The following is a 15,428-nucleotide window of genomic DNA, read 5'->3' as shown; positions in this document are numbered from 1 at the left end:
GCTTTTACATGCTCCTAACTTCTCTCTCCCCTTTATTTTACAGATGGATGCATCAGAGAGGGGGTTGGGGGCCATGCTTTCACAGGAGGTGGAGGGTGTGGAGCGCCCCTTGCTATTCATTAGTTGTAAGCTCTCTTTGAGAGAGACTAAGTACAGCACCATTGAGAAAAAGTGACTTGCCATCAAGTGGGTGGACCTAACCCTCCGCTACTACCTGCTGGGGTGGGCCTTCATCCTCCACTCGGATCACACCCCGCTTCAGTGGCTCCACCGCATGAAAGATACCAATGCGTGGATCACTCGTTGGTACTTGGAACTTCAGCCCTTCAAATTTAAGGTGGTCCACAGGCCAGTGCCACAGATGGTTGTGGCTGATTTCCTCTCCAGGAATGGGGGGGGGGTTGGCAGACCAGACGTTGCCCAGGCCTGAGTCGGGTGGTGGGGTATGTGGAGTGGGACGTGGTCATGTGTGTCACTGGGGAGAGAGGAAGCGGTAAGGACCATCACCTGGTGATTAATGATACGTTACACCTGTGTCTCATTACAGTGACAATGGAGATGGGCTTTAAAAGGCTTCTGAGAATGCCAGTGAGGGAGAGAGAGACCGAGACACACACACCCTGAAGCTCAGAGCTAGAATGCTAGTGATATCTTACCATGTGAAAGTGTTTATTGTTAGTGTGAAGCTGTGTGTGAAAACGATAGAGTCTAGAGATACTTGTTGTGAAGCTGAAAAGCCCAAGTCCGTGTTTGTGGAACTGAAAAGGCATTAAAGGTTTATTTACCTGGACTGCAACACCGCTTCCCGCTTCCTTATTGCTGGAACTTCTACAGAGAGATTCCACTTCGTCTCTTACTGAAGCTTCCCTAGAGGCTGTCAAGCCAGCTGCAGCTTTCTCTGAGGGAGCTGAGTACACTGCAGCTCTCCAAGAGGTGTCAGATGAACTATAGCCCTCATCCCTTTGCCCTCATAGAAAGTAGGAGATGTTACCTTCAGGCCATCACTTCAGAGTACCTTGAGGCAGGTCTAACAGAACTAAGGCCCCATTTGGGGGAGGTTGGCAAATGGGGGTGGCTCCCTATCTAGGATGAGGACAAGAGATGGAGCGAGAAGCAGATCAGTCAGTTCCAGAGTGGGGATGAGGTTGGGAAGCACTGAGGAAGGAAGATTGGGTGGCTTCAAAGTGGGGATGTCTGGTAGGACAGCCATTGAAGGGATGGGTAGCATGTCTATGATGGCTGGGAAAAGGACTGACACAGTGGCCACAGGGAAAGGAACTGACATGGCAGGTGATGGGGAAGAGACTGACACAGCAGCAGCTGGGGAAGGGACTGACACGGCGGCTGCCAGGGAAGGGACTGACACAGTGGGCACTGGAGTAGGGACTGACATGGCGTCTGCTGCTTGGGAAGGGACTGGCACGAATGCTGCTGGTAAAAGGAATGCCTCTAGGAGATCTAAAGAAGACTCGGGCCCCTCCTAGGAAGCTGCAGTGAACTCGGGGCCCCGCCTGGGAGCTACATTTGACTTGGGTGCCTCCCAGCAATCAACAGCGGGCTTTATGGACAGGACAGGAAGTGCTGAAGACTGGGGAACAGCCACTTTGGCTGACACAGGAAGTGCAGATGCCTGGGGAATGGCCTCCATGGCCAGGAGCACTGGAAGCAGAGGAACAGCCTCTGTGCCAGGGATCGCTGGCGGCAGCGGAATGGCCTCTGTGGCTGGGAGCCCTGGTGGCAGGGGAACGGCCTCCATTGGAGAAACATGGAATGTAGGCAGTTGGAGAATGGCATCAATGGTTGGGACAGGAGAAACGTCCTCTGTGGCTGCAGTCAAACTGGATGAGGTGAGAACCCTCCTACCCATCTTCCTTTTTTAGTAAGGATGGTCCAGGATTCTGAGGAATGAGTGTGCGCTATGTTACACCTCCCTGGGTTCCCTTCCCCACTTCCCTGATGTTCCTGTGGTCTTGATAACTTAACCTCCTGTTCTGTCCCTGTCTGTGTCTGTTATCTTGTCTGATGATGGATGTTCCCTTTTAATGTCCCCTTTTAATAAACTGTTTTTTGAGTTGATACCAGTGATTGAGTTCTCATCCCTCTACGATCCCTGACAACATTCTTTTGATTTCACAATAAATCTGATTTAGCAAGCTTTCAGAACTGAGTTCGGTTTTTTTATGCAAACAAAAAAATTAGGTTTCTCTCTTATAGTTGAACATGATGTTTGATTTGATTCTGAAGCAAACCTCTCCATCACAAATTTCTTTGCCCAGTTGGGGCCCAATTTCATGCTTGGATATAGCCTTCCATGTATGCTAGAGACCTTTTTGAAAACTATATATAATTACAAGATAAAATGTAATATTAAGCCATATATTATTTAATAATTCCTTTCAATAGAATTGGTTGAAGAGGGATAAGATTCTGCCAGGGTATAAAATCTTGCATGACTCATCTCTCAAAGTATTTTGCTAAAATGTGAAAGAAACCCTAAATAATCATTGCAGTATATTGCCCACCCATATTACTGACCGATATGTTGGTTTGGCATTCATAAATTAATCGCACATCTTGACTTGTGGAGGGCTGCATGAAGACGACTAAGTCTACAGTATTGCAGGAGAGAGGAGAAATGTCTGAGCATGTGGAGTGTTTTGCTGTGATGTGAGCAGAGAGAGAGAAAGACTGACCTGTAGGAGATGGAGGTGATCCTCAGTTTGAGATCTGCTCTAGTTCAGCGTCTCTCCTCTTTAGCTCAGTGATTTCCTGCTCAAGCTCTTTAATGAACTCTTCGGCCTGCTTCTCTGCTGCATTCTACTTCTCCATCACGTCAGGCAGTTCAGACTGACATCTCTCAATGGAGCGGATCAGAGCTGTGAAGAGCTCAAAATTGCTTGCCTTATTTCTCTCACTGTTGCTCTGGTTATGTTGAGAAGAACATTAGACACTTGAAACACTTGAATCTATTAACTTCAAGTTAAAATCAACATGGACAACTGGACTATTATTTCCACCAACTCTATATAGTAAAAATTGTATTCAAATAATCTGTGTCCATTAGTATTGATAGTGTACTTGTTAATGACACTGCACCTTGTTGGCCTTTACTGAGCCTATTATCTCTTCAATCTTCTTGTGTCTCTCCTGAATCATCAACTTGTTTCTTTTTCAGCTGAATCTGAGGACAGAAAGAGAAAGCAATAGAATTGTTTTTAAAACACTAAGTAACAATTTAAAGTCATAGTCAAAGTAATCATTAAAAGTAATATTCATTTTTATCATTCATTGAACAAAACAAAACATCTTTAAGGAATGTTCCGGGATCAGTACAAGTGAAGCTCAAATTGAAAGCATTTGTGGCATAATGTTGATTTCCACAAAAATTAATTTAGACTAGTCACTCCTTTTCTTTAAAAAAAGCAAAAATCGAGGTTACAGTGAGGCACTTACAATGGAAGTGAATGGGGACAATGAAAGTGAATGTGGACAATTTTTGGAGGGTTTAAACACAGAAATGTGAAGCTTATAATTTTATAAAAGCAAATACTTGTGTATTATTTGAGCAGTAAAGTTTAAATGGTCATTTTTACAGTAATTTTAGGGTTTGTTGACATTACATCATCATGGTAACGAAGTTGTAAAATTGGCTATAGACCATTTCAAAAATGTAAACAAAAACAAAGGAATTAGAACAGTCCAAACGTATTTTTCGGATCCTTTCAACAAAGTATCTTTTCAAGGTAAGTCAGTCCACTTGGCGGCCATCTTTGGAACGCTCTTGGGCAGTTTGGGCAGCTATTTTTCTATGTAAACAAGCCTCATGAAAGTGCAGTTCCTATCTACTTGAATGGGGAAAGACCGAAATCTCCAAAACGGTTGGTCAAGATTACGATAAAAACATATTTCAAATAAGCAGTAAAATCTGACAATACTGTGTGGTGGGGTGAGCAAGAGACGGACACAGTCGGTATGGCATCAGGCCTCGGAGAGGCATTTATTTCAAATGTCCAAAACAAAGGGGAATCCGTGGCCTTTGCGGTGGAAAGGGCTATGTGAAGAAAGAGTTGTGAAGACAGGGGAAGCTCCAGGTGATAGTGGGCGGGGTCCCAGTGGCTGTGACGCGCTCCCCCCTTGGTCTGGGGGCGCGTGGGGGTGCGGCTTCACTCGAGCGGCCCATCTTCCCTGGGCCTTAGCACTTGACGGGAATAGTGCTCCAGGAATTTTACTATCTTCTATTGCTAATGGGAGTTCTCAAGTTGATTGGCAGGTGATTTCTGTATCTTAAAGGTGATTGGCTATTTTAACTGCTGTTGGGCTTTCCAGTTTCTTCCATTAATTTTAATAGAAGAGGCCCATCTCTGCTCAATAGTCTCTTAGCAAATTCCAATTGAAAGTGATCATCCCTATGCCCTACTCACTTCGAAGGACAGATCTCTTGATGTGGGCACTCTGAAGCATGAAATAGTATGTAAAAATATACCCTTCGCTAATAGTCTTTTAAAAGGGCATTTTGTGAATTATTTTTTTGGAATGACACTTCGAGTGGCACCCCCTTCCCACTGTGCCCTTCAAACGCCCTCTGTTTTGACAAGCAGGAAATGTTCATGGAACAATGATGTCACTTGACGTCAACAACAAACAGTCCTTGAAATGGTCTATAACTTTACACAGAAAAGGTTAGTAAGTGATTTTATCACACTGAAATCATGATTACACGCATATACTTTATGTATTGTGGCTATGCTTGTGAAACAGTGAGTTAACAATCAGAAAGTGGCCCCCATTCACTTCCATTGTAAGTGCATCACTGCACCAAGATTTTGCTTTTTTTTTTTAAAGAAAAGGAGGGATAAGTCGAAATTACATTTTATGGTAATCAATACTATGCCACAAACACTATCGGCTGAGCTTAACTTGTATTGAACCCGGAATATTACTTTAAGGGTTTTTGTGGGTTTTGCTATTTAAATTGATGCCTTATTTTATTCTTTGGCAACTTGATTTATTGCTATTTGTCAGAAGTACAATTCATTTCTTTAGGTGTGAAACCCTTTTTTTCAGTATTACAAATGTATTTAACAAAAGTTTTTTTGTATAATATTATATTTTTTTCTTGTACAATCTGGGTACTGGCAAATTTCAATAGATAAAATGGACAGAGCGAAGACGGCATTCATCACTTCGAATACACCCATTTGCCCTTTGGATTGTGCAACACTTCAAGTACCTTCTAAAGGGTGATGGAGCTTGTACTTTGAGGATTTCAGTGGGAAACCCTGAACATTTACTTGGATGATATCATCGTTCTGGGTAAAGGGGTAAACGAGAGCCTTGATCGACTTGCAGTTGTGTTCCAGCGGTTCGACAGCTATGGGTTAAAGCAGAAGACATCCAAGTGTCACTTTCATAAAGAGGAGGTCCTTTTCCTGGGCCATGTGGTCAGTGGTGAGGGCATATGTCCCAACCCACCTCTGATTAAGGATATAAAAGCTTGGAAACCCCCACAAGTGTGCATGAGCTAAAGGCCTTCCTTGGACAGTGTAACTACTACAGGAAGTTTGTTCCAGAATCTTTTGAGTTGGCCAGTCCAAAAGGAAGCAAAGTTCCTGTGGACTGAAGAGCACCAGAATGCCTTCACACAGCTCAAGGAAAAGTTAACTTCTGCACCAGCACTCGGATATCCTTCAGCAGAAGGGAAATACATTCTGGACACAGATGCATCAAATCACAGAATCAGAGCAGTGTTGACACAACTCCATTGGGGAGAGGAGAGAGTAATATCTTACACAAGTAACCACCTCACCCCAGCTCAGAAGCGATACTGCCTGACAAGATGAGAGTTGCTAGCTATTGTCTGCTACACCTGCCAATTCCAACACTACCTGCTTGGTAAGAAGTTCCTTCTATGCACCAACCACAACAGCCTAAACTGGTTATTCCATTTCAAACACCCTGAACTTGCCCATTGGCTGGAAGAGCTGAGCCAGTAGGATTTTGCTCAGAACCCCATGTGTGAATTGGTTATAAACCATTACCAAAGAACAGCTAGCTCAAGAACAAAAAGCTAATCCCGATATCTCTAACTTGTACAAGTGGAAAGATAGTGGAATCCTTCCCACAAAGGAGCAAGTAATGCTGAAAAGTCCAGCAGTGAGAAAATACTGGCTGTGTTGGCCTGCAGTCAAATCGCATAAAGGTGTCCTCTTTTATCATTGGGAAAGGCCTGGAGGACTCAGCCCTTCCTTGCTACTGCTCGTACCAGCCTCACTGCAAGCAGAAGTGTTTCAAGCTTGCCATAACCCACTGCAGTCTGGCCATTTTGGGGAAGGAAAGACATTAGAGTGACTCTGTCAAAGTTTTCATTGATATGGCATGGGTGGAGATGTACAGTTGTACATATAGTTGTGCCAACATTGCAATGCCTGCAAAGCTGCAGGACACACTAAGAAAGCCAAGCTTCAGGATTGCCAAGCCGGGGCACCAATGGATTGGCTCCACATCAACATATTGTGTCCATTTCCTGTGTCCAGTTCTGGAAACAAGTACATTCTCATCATCACTGACCAGTTCACCCGATAGGTGTAAGTCTTTCCTGTCTCAGACCAAGGGGCGGAAACTACAGCTAAAACACTCATTTACGAGTTAATTTCCCATTTTGGTAAACCACTTCAACTGCACACAGATCAGGGTCACAATTTAGAAAGTTAACTTTTCAAGAATGTTTGCAATATCTTGCAGATCACGAAAACTAGGACAACCCCTTATCATCCTGCCTCAAATGGGCAAGTTGAATGGTTCAACCGTACGTACCTTCAGATGATTCGCAGCTACATGAACCACAACCAAAAAAACTGGGATGAGCACATTCCTCTCCTGACATTAGTGTATCGTAGCTCCCAGCATGCAGTTACTGGATTCACACAAAATAAGCTGATGCTTGGAAGGGAAGTCTACTAACATCAAGATCTATGGTCCGGCATAGCAGAGCAGAGGTCAGATAGCCTGGAAGTTCCAGACTTCCTGCCCAAATTGGAAAACTCCAGGCACCTTGAAAATGCCCCTTTGTGAAATCTGCCTGCTGTGGCCCAGTGCTTTATGAGGTCCAGGAGTTATGGCATAAGAAAATCATGCATCTTGACCGTCTCAAGCCCTGTGACTGTGAAGTGATTCCAGCATGGGTTAAGCATCAAAGGAGCCAAATCTTGCAGAAGAGCAAAGTCACCCCTGAGAACCCCACCATCCAAGTGCTGTGAAGAGAACATGGCCTTTTTTAAGTCCCTTCTCTATCTCTCTCCTTTTCTTGCTGCTCATTGGCTGTTTAGTTACGCTGTCTTCTTGAGTGGCCGGGCTTGCTTGGGCCTTGGTGCTTGAGGGCAATAGTGGCCCAGCATCCTGCCCGTTGGCTGCAACACATGCTCCAATCCCCGGCATCGCATCTAATTCGCAAGGGGGGTCCAGGATGCGGGTCCAGTGACACATCTAATTCCCGCTCCGTTCCTGGACCTAAGAAGATGCCAGCAGGTAGAGATTGGTGTCCCGAGGAGAGGCGCACTCAGTTTTTAAAGGCAGCGGTGATGAGGCTCTTCATTAAGTTCAGGTGAACCCCATCACGGTCCACCAAACAGGGTAAAGTCACTCCGCCCCTCCTCTCTTTCCGCTGCCCACTCAAGTTGTGGGCCTGGCTGAAGAACAGCCCCCTGAAGAGGCAGGGTGACGATAATCTCCCCCCCCCAAGCAGCACCTCCTCCCATTCTCCTCCATGTTGGGGTAGAAGAGATGGAGATGCTCCCTCTTCTGCCATCTACCCGGAATTCTACTTCCTCAGCCAGGACCTACTGTCAAAGTGGGCATGTCAGGATGCCTCTCCAAACCAGCTTTCCCTCTCGATCGCAACAAGATAGGGACAGAGAAACATGGGTTAAAGATGACAGCCTCAACCAATCGCAGGGTACATTTGCAAATATAGGTGCAAAACTTACACTTAGGTGGTTGGGAGTCTGTCCCCTTGAATTCTCCATCCCCATCTGGATTTCTCAGAAGACTGGCGAGCGGGAGAGCGCATGACGTCATCGATGGTGCCCAACTGCGCCATCTCCTGCTCACATTAGGCACCTGCATTCTCCACCACTGTGGCAGGGTAAGCAAGACACAGACACAGTGGGTGTGGCGTCAGGCCACAGAGAGGTGTTTATTTAAAATAATACCAACAGAAAAAGGGGAACAGCGAGTTTGTTCCAAATCTTTGTGAGCTGCCTCACTGTCTACTGCCTACATAGGCAGCTGTCTTCTATAGCAGCTGTCTTCTGTGGCAGCATCCTTGCTGAAATTATTCCTCACAAGAGAGTGATCTAGTACATGTTGCATAAACAAAATCAAACAGATTTTTATTTATAATTTGTAAGAAAGCAAGATATATGATTAAAAAACAATAATCATTATTTTGTATATAATCTGTCATCTATTAAAGCACACAGAATTTATGGTATTATGTAACAAGTATGATTTGATCATTATTCACAGAGACAGTCATTGTAATTTGATTTACAAGTGTAATGTCATGGAAAAACAGATAATGAATTTAAATATATACATGGCAATGCAGAGCACTGCCCCTGTAAGGTGAAATTAAAAGTGATAGATATTTGCATCAACACTTAGTTTCAGATTCACTTTATGGTAAAGAACATTTTAACAAACCTTGCAACATTTTGTCTGACAAGAACTTTGGAGCTAAATTTAAAGTCTTTGTCTATGAACAATAATTCACTCTTCTCACCATCTATTAATGTTGTCTTAACTCTCAAAAAGAAAAGCAACAGACCAGAACTCTCCTAATTTATTCAGGACCAAGAATTCAACAGCCTAGCCCTAGGGTCCTGTAAAGGTATGGTTTTTATGGTGAGATATGGTAAGTTTCAGTTTCACTTCATTAGAAAGGCAAAACCCTCTGTTAGTGTTACATCACACTTTAAAGGGCAACACTTCTTTTCCTTTGTTGTTTTACTAAACTCACTCTTTACTATTCTAATTATTATAAAGTGGTTGTGGTTCAAATATTTGAGAATGTGTTTTGGCTGCAGAAGGTGTAAAAATAGACAAAGGAGAGCATGCTGGCCCTGTTACCTCAGTTGAATACAAGCTCAGTTATGCTATGCTTTATAATATATGGATAGATGTTACTATGTGAATCATTATGGCTATACAATATGATTGACGATATGAATATTTTTGGAGCTAGAATTAGTTATGCTTATGATCACTTGTCCCATCGCTTTTATTAGAAGCTTAAAAGCAATCAGTCTGTGCTCTGATGATCAACTATATTTATGAGAGCATTTTACCAGTACTCTGTTTAATTATGATTTTTATCTACATTGTGAAGAGAGAGATCAACACCCCTGACAGTGTGGCACCCCCGCTACATCTCTCACAGTCTGGAGAATGGTCACACGCATTGACCGCAACATATAACGTCACACAAACATGTCGGCACCCAGGGAGATATACAAGATAAGTGATAAACATTCACTTTTATTAAATAATAAACCAATAACCAATGAGTCAAAGTTCCTAAATTACTTGATATTAAAGCTTGTTAATCAAACGTCTGCAGAGAGAGGTGTATAAAACATGGTAAATTATACTCTCTTTTGATAATCGTACACTTGTAGCACCAACACTAGCGTTGCAACATTGTTTATCAATTGGGTTGTAAGGAGAGGTCTTCTGGGTTGTACAGGAGCATTGCAGTTTTGTTTCCTTACATGTCATTTTCCGAGCATCAGGCAATGGATTAAATTTATGGTCGGAGATTAGAGAAGTCAAGCAGGAAAATCCCACATCTGACCTGAATGGAACGCAGCATAAGTGAGTAGCATTTGGCTGGTAATGTGATCCCAACATGGCAGCCCCCCTTAGGGGACCCTCTCCATGTAGAATAAAACAGCTTTTATAAGGTTACTGATATGACTAGTGTCTCCAACTCTAGTGTGTGTGTGCTCATGATTTTATACATATGTTTGACAATTACCATTATTTTCTTTAGGAGCAAAACATTTTAATTAGGAAAAATTACTGAGTGCACCTTTAAGAACATCATGCACATGTGCATCATGCTTTCAGCAAAGGCTTGAGAGGCCTGATGTTAAAAGATCATGTCGTGAAACCCAAAAAACAAATTTTTGGAGATGTTAACTGTAATGTACGTTACAAACAATGACAGCACTCTATTATGTTTAATTCTAATGGAAAAACGTCAGGTATATACATAAAGTCTGAGATGTGAATGTGATTGGTAAAAGAATATGTGTCCACGTCATTCAATTCTGAGCTTTTCTCCAAATTATTCCTGAGGGCGGTGCCAGGGGTGGACCGGGGAGGGTATGGGTCAACCCACACAGAACCCAAGCCCATCCAGCCAGAATCTTAAAGATTATTCTCTGATTTTAAATATATATATTTATATAATGTAAAACAAACAAACAAACAAATGTATATTCGTATTCTTGTGAAACTGAGAAAATTACATAAATAAACAAATAAATAAATGTCAATGTGATCTAGTTGGCTGCATTGCTGTCAGTAAACTCTTCTAGAAATGTCATCAGCATGCCAGCACAGAATTCTACCAGAAAGACACAGTGTGAGCAAATTATTGTTTTGAGTTATTCTATTTTATTTTATTTTTTTAAGACATTTGTACAACAGAAGTAGTCAAATTGGTACAGGACATTGTCATGATGTGCACAAAATGGGAGATCTCCCCTCAACGGTACAGAGTGAATGATGAGGAACAAAGGTAACTTAACAGAAATCAAGTGAAGTAATTTTAAATGTTTTGCGCTTTTCAAGAAACACATCATTCTAAAGCAGCTTTACAGAAAGTCATGCCTTAACCCCTGGGTTGGGGAGTAACCAAATACATGTAATGGGATTACGTATTTAAAATACATTTCATGTATATTCCACTACAGTTACAATTTAAATCATTGGTAATTAGAATACAGTTACATTTAAAAAGTATTTTGATTACTGAAGAGATTACTTTGCATTTTATTGTCATTTTTTTTCATTTAATATTTAGACCTTTCAGATGGAAAACATTTGTACATATAAATGATGCGATTCAAAGTGCATTTGAACAGCGGTGAAACACTTTCTTATGATGTGTTACATTTATACGAGCAGACAGAGAAGTAAGTTTGAAGTAAGTTTGGAGCAGAAGAAATAGAAATAAACCTTGTGTAAATTGTCAGCTTTACGCTAAGCTAAAATGCTATTTCTAGCCATTTTACAAGCACGTTACCAGGCACGATCATATTTTTTATCAAGAAAACTCACGTTGGCTCATAATTTCTTTTTTCTAGTAAGACCTTTGATATCAGGGCAAAAATCATATTCTTGATAATTGTTTTTTATTGTTTTCCTGTAAAAATATCTAAAAATCCTTAAAACAAGATAAATTTGATTGATCTTGTTTTAGAAACAACACTGCATAAGATATTTAGGTTTTTCAGAGAATGTATTTTTAACATGTGTATTTTGTCTTATTGTACTGACAGAGTTTTTATAGTCAAAACAAGTGAAAAAATCTACCAGTGCTGAAGAAGTAATCCAAAGTATTTAGAATACGTTACTGACCTTGAGTAATCTAACGAAATACGTTACAAATTACATTTTACAGCATTTATTCTGTAATCTGTAGTGGACTACATTTCAAAAGTAACCCTCACAACCCTGCTTAACCCTGGAACCTTATGCCTTGGAAATCAGACTCACTGTGAGATATGACCCCAGCATTAAAACAGTATGGAAGCCCGTTTTGTCCAAGGTTTATCACTTTTTTCTGTCTTGTTTTCTCGTGATCACAACTTAAATTTTCTCGAGATCTCGACATAACAAAAGTTGTTTTCTCCTGCTCACGACTTAATTTTTGTCTTTTGTTCTCGTGATTTCCACTTAAAATTCCCGCTAGAGCAGCTCATCGTCACAGGCACAGCATCTTCATCTTCTGTTTATTGCAACAGTAGGCTTTTATAGGTCAAGGAGATGGATTTTATCTCAGTTTTATCCAGTGACTCTGCATCTCTCAGTCATAATCCGGTATCCATCGAGTAATGATGGGAAAATTAAGCTTTCTGATGCACTAAGGCTTTCATTACAAACGGATTGAAATTGGTTTTGTACTCGAGGCTTCTGTACAAGGTTCGATTTACTGCCATCTGGTGGCCAAAAAATGAAGCACAACTAGCAATAAAATTTATAATCAACGTCTTTTTTATTTATTTATTTATTTTTATTTTTTTTTTAACTAAAGTGTTTATAAAAAAATATGTAATAACCAAGTGAAGGCTCAAAGGCTTTATATATGAGTTAAGAAGCTACTGTGTTCTGTTAAAAAAAATAAAAACAATGGCTGAGAGTAAATTAATAAGAGTGATTTTCAGATGAATGAAGCCGTCACAGATCATGTTTTTTCCCCAAATGATTGAAGCTCCGGTACAGTGCTTCAATGGCACAAAGCTATTTCAGCTGCTGTCAGGCCTTGATTAATGAGATATGTGACACTCTCCTGCTCCTCTGACATTGCAATACTGAATGACGTCTCTGGAATGATTCTGCAGTGATTTACACTTAAGTTGTGATCACGAGAAAACAACTCTTGTTATGTCGAGATCTCGAGAAAATTAAGTCTTAATCATGAGAAAACAACTTTTGTTATGTTCAGATCATGAGACAATTAAGCTGTGATCACGAGAAAATAAAACAAAACAAAAAACTGACAAACCATGGACAAAACGGGTTTCCGTAAAACAGACTAAAGACAATACCTCAAAATACCACTCGAGTCCCGAAATACAGGACGAACCACTTAAATGTATTGCTTCACTTATGTAGAAAATTAAAGCTGAGGAACAGGAATCTACATTTGCTCTCACTGTCATCTCCAGAAGTTCCAATGACTTCGACTCAAAGCTCCTCAACAAAATAAAGAAAGTAGGCCAACAATGTATTAGGCTACTTTTATTTATATGCCTGCCAGGGCATTGTTATGTCCCTCTGGTCCACTTGGTGGCAGTCTCCTCAGATTGAATTTTTGTTTGGCTGGCCTGATGGCAGCCTTTTGCTCTGTTTTCCCTCTCTTTTTCTGTTCAGTCACCTATAGATGCAGTAAACCTGGGCTACCTCATCAAATCCACACCAGTTGTCCTGCTCAGTTTAAATAGAACCTTCATCTGGCAACTGGTGTGTGACTTTTGGCCTGCAGTTTGTGTCTATGGAAAATCTGTCTTCCTGGTTTGAAGGCATCCTGGACCGTTTTTGCACCCATCTGTGCTATATTTAATTGTTGGTCTTTTGTGAACATGCAATATATGGATGTCTATGATCATTTTGATTGCACTTTTTAAGGGCGTAACTTTTAAAAACACATCTCATTCTACCACTTACTGCGAGAAACACATGCCGTTCTGTGTGTAAACAAACACGGAAGATGTGTGTGATGTTCGGATGAAGATCAGCATCTCTGCTTTGGCCTTTTGAAGCACCCAGCATCACCATGGATTGTATTACATTTGTGTATTCAGAACATTTCAGTGTGGATTGTATGTTTTTGGCTCATACCAGTGAGGATTGCTTGTGAACCAGTCACAATATGATTCAAGCATTGCAAAGGAACTGTTATTGAAGATGAGGCAGTTAAAACACTACCAGACCTGCGAGTAAACAGTTTCATTCACAAATGTTTCAAATGTCATTACTGTTTGATAGTTGCTGTGCTCGAGTGAAAAGTTTGATACATTCAGATGAAATGTGTTAGGTGTACGTTGTGTTAACCCTGAAATGTAGTTTTATAAATTTTAATGTGAAGCTTGTTCATTTTCTTCCAACTGAGTTTCAATTATGGCTGTATTTGAGGGGCTGCACGAAGTTAGCCAATCAGAACAGTGAGAGTTTACGTAAGTCTTAAAGGGCCAGATAGCTTAAAACTGGGCATTTCAGACAGAGGGCCAGAGACAGAGTGGAAAATGATCATATATTATTAAAATTATGACTTTACTGACATTGTAAGTGGACCTCAGGGAAGATAATACAATTATAAAAAAGAGTGTGTCATGATGCCTTTAACTTTTCCATCTTGCCTGCACTCGACTCCAGTATCTTACACACTCACTGGAGAAGGGTGACGTGAGCTCCACTCTCTTCACTCTCATTGATAGTCACTCGTGAATGTTGCTGTCATTTGCATTGTTAACATTTTCTCAACTTTGTCTTGTCACTCTCCATGGCGAACTTTGTCACCAGTGGTCACTGCAGTTTGTGTCGAACAATGTTTCCGGTGTTGTGAAAAAATAAATGTTACCATAAGGAAGCAAAAAACAAAAAAAAAACCAAAACAAAGTGTGAAGCCACAAGGAACAAGCTTCTCAGTCAAATGCTGACCATTAAAATAAGGAATAAATAAAAATAAAATAAATAGCTGCATAAACATCAGTAATATTTAGTATCAGTCAAATGCTGATCATTTAAATAAAGAATAAATAAAAATAAAACAAATAGCTAAATAAACATCAGTACTGTTTAGTATCAGTCAAATGCTGACCATTTAAATAAAGAATAAATACAAATAAAATAAATAGCTAAATAAACATCAATATTACTGTTTAGTATCAGTCAAATGCTGACTATATTAATACTGCTGAGTCAAGATAAACAGCAGCAGTGGTGTTACACTGTATTCTGCTAATCAAGTTCAGGGGAAACTTTCAACGGTGGAAAACCAGACTTTTAAATATAAAATTTTATAAATGCAACGACTGGAATTGTTCGGTTGAAGGGGGTACCAAACTGTGAATCCTGAACACAACAGTTTGGTGAATACATGTTTACTCATTAGCTTCCACTCAGCTGACAAGGGATGAAAGTAGCTACGTGGTTAGCTAGTTAGCTATAAGCTCGTTGTCACGGAGAGTAAAAGATGGATGTTGTTTATTTTACTTTCCAGCATTGTGTCTCACCAACTAGGTAATAACATAGCGTGAAATAAACACTCAACAGACACAATCCACCACCGCACTGTTGTCTGCTGAGCGGCAAAAAGATGCTCTGATGTTTACCTTTCAATCTGCTTCATTACTGACTGCACTGACAAACTATAGCTGGCTAACAGCAAACAGACCTGAGTGACATGATTGTCAGGGACAAGTTTAATGTTATATTAGTTATATTGAAAATGGAAAATGATGGGGTCATTGTTTATTAAGTTTCCAGTATGTATTTCACGATAATATCGGCCGACTGATATATCGGTCGGGCACTAATGGAGATGCAGCTACTTTTCACTTACCCTGGAAACCTTTTTGCCACACATCTGTAATATTAGATTTGTTATCTGATTAAAAATCTTTGTTATAGGGCCTGGGTAG

This window comes from Myxocyprinus asiaticus, chromosome 1 (assembly GCF_019703515.2).
Source record: "Myxocyprinus asiaticus isolate MX2 ecotype Aquarium Trade chromosome 1, UBuf_Myxa_2, whole genome shotgun sequence".
In the NCBI taxonomy this organism is placed as follows: domain Eukaryota; kingdom Metazoa; phylum Chordata; class Actinopteri; order Cypriniformes; family Catostomidae; genus Myxocyprinus; species Myxocyprinus asiaticus.
This window is presented reverse-complemented; position numbering follows the sequence as displayed.